The following is a 2,385-nucleotide window of genomic DNA, read 5'->3' as shown; positions in this document are numbered from 1 at the left end:
TTGGCATGTCCTTTTTTTGAAGAGTCCTGTGGTAATGGCTCTAAGCTGCCCATCTGAAGCTGTAAGACTGGAAAGCTCTGGGCTATTACTGTGGTAATGTTTACAGAGAAGGATGCTCAGACACTTGGTAGCGCCACAGAGGATGGGAGATGATGATGACACACTTTTACTGGTTCCCCTATAAAAGCTGGTAGATTCAGATAATGGATTCAGAGGAGAAAGGAGAGAGGAGAAAAGGATTTATGATGGGCTGTTCTGCCTTCTGCTGGTTTGGACTGGAAAGAGGGTCAGTGGGCCATGGGGAAATTCTGATCACTGAGGGATCAGAGCAAGACATGGTGGCTCAGCATCCGTGAAGCCAAGGCTGTGGGATAAGGATATAGGGATCAGAGGGTGAGAAGGTTGTAGGGTGATTAGGAACAGCAGGAGCATTAAGAGGAAAATGAGAAAGTCCAGATAAAAATAGAAAACAAAAAAAGAGGGAAAAGCATGTGTATGCTGAAGACTGCTGAGCTTCTGCTTGAGGCAATGTCACCAAGGACGACTTCTCTTTCATTCACACAAAAATCCTCGCCATCAGTACTTTCCCTGTCCTCTCCATGAATCCATCAGTTCCTAAACCAACAAATGTGACAAGACCTTCTAGTGCTGTGTCAGAAACTTGTAATGTAATGTGGGAGAAAAACCATGTGATGCAATGCAGGTGGAAACCAGCTACAGACGTATTTCCAAACAGCTGATGCTGGGTTTAGGTGACTCATTGCCCATGTGCCTTGCTTTAGATGCTTGGAGGAGCTTTTCTGAAGTTAATCAGAACTGTGGGCACTAAATGTGTCCATCACTGAAGTTCCAAAGATTAGCACACTATTAAAAATGAAATCCTTGCATGCAGGCAGTGTTGGAGGAAGGAATGCAGCAGGTCAGGCTGTAAGAAGCCAGGTGTTTCCTCATGGTGTAAGCAGTTCTGGTCATACCACAAGCTTCACAGCCTGGACTCATCACCTGATCATTTTGTATTCATGGCCATCCAAATCCTTGGAAATCAGGATGTTGTCCCACTAACAACATGAGTTACCCACTAGACTCTTGGCAAAATCCTTGGGCTGTCTAGCACAACCTAAATATCTCCTCTTGTCTGGTGGGATAGATGCTCCTCCATTTTCTGCCTGTTGCTTGCACTGCAAGTGGCCTCCTTGCAGTGATTCTTGTGGGTGAGGTTTGGGGACTTTCTGCATCAATTAAATGTCTGTTTTCCTGTCTTCTTCTGATAGAGGTATTTGTCACTTAATTGTAATGGTGACTATTGCCTTGAGACCTTCACTGTCCATTAGGATCTGGCATCACAAGGGACCCTCTTCTGGATGAATGCATGGAGTTCCTGTCACTGAAGACATCCCAGGTGAGCAGCGACTCTTCACAGCATAGAAGCAAACCAGATTTGCCTTAGTTTTTGTATTTATGTGGAAATCACTAGATTTTCTTGTGAGCATGTTGTTAAAGCCTTCATAATCCGTTCCGAGACAGCAGAGCTGGACAAGGTTGTTGAGGAACCCAGAAGAACATTGAGGAACTCTGAAGAATGTTTGAGAACACCTAAGGATGTTGAGGAGGCCTGAGGGATGTTGAGGAACCCCAAGAGGCCCTTTCAGGATTTCAGGTGTTTTGCAGACTATGGGAAAGAGAAGCCATTTGGGGGGAAGAAAAAAAACCAAAAGAGTCAGGTCTGTCTTGAAGCAAATAATGGGAAATGAATAAATTTGGCGGGGGGGGGGGGGAATCAAACTCAAAACAGGTCTCTGCTGCACGAAAGGAGCCATTTATGTAGAAATGCAGGAAGGTCCTCAAAGCACAGGCAAGACCGAGGTATGCCTCTGCCGTTGAGGTAGTCACAAGGACAGTGCTCTGGGCGGTGTTTCTCGAGGAGCCTCGTTAGCGCAGTAGGTAGCGCGTCAGTCTCATAATCTGAAGGTCGTGAGTTCGATCCTCACACGGGGCAAGAGTGGTTTCCTCCTTTTCTTCCGCCGGGCAGCCAGCGGCTTCCCAGGGAAACGGAGCTGTACCTTTTTGAAAATCGAGTTTCAGCGCTGGGCGGACAGGGCCTACGCCCACCGGGACAGGGGCTGCGCGGACCGGGACAGGGGAGCTGTTTCGATCTCCACCAGCCTTGCAGCGCGCTGCAGCCACAGCCCGTTACCGGCCGCTGTTCCCCTCCGCCAACCGCTCAGTCCCCCGGAGCGCTAGGGGGCGCGCTGGGAAATACAGCTGCCGCGAAAAGCCGTGCGCAGGGGTGCGGTGAGGGGCTTGGAGCGGCGCTGGTTGGCGGCGCCGCGCTGGTGGGCGGGCCCGGAGGCGCTGCGCTCAGCTGCGCACCGCCCCGGCGGGCAG

At 49.9% G+C, this 2,385-nt stretch overlaps 1 non-coding gene across 1 annotated transcript; it reads left to right on the top strand.

Annotated features, from left to right (window-relative positions):
* The first annotated feature begins 1,923 nt into the window (after positions 1–1,923).
* On the top strand, positions 1,924–1,996 carry TRNAM-CAU (transfer RNA methionine (anticodon CAU)). The gene has a single exon. It is a non-coding gene; the product is annotated as a tRNA-Met (tRNA).
* The last annotated feature ends 389 nt before the right edge of the window (positions 1,997–2,385 follow it).

This window comes from Dryobates pubescens, chromosome 19, assembly GCF_014839835.1.
Source record: "Dryobates pubescens isolate bDryPub1 chromosome 19, bDryPub1.pri, whole genome shotgun sequence".
NCBI lineage: Eukaryota > Metazoa > Chordata > Aves > Piciformes > Picidae > Dryobates > Dryobates pubescens.
Note: the sequence above shows the minus strand (reverse complement) of the source record. Positions and strands in the feature narration are given on the sequence as shown.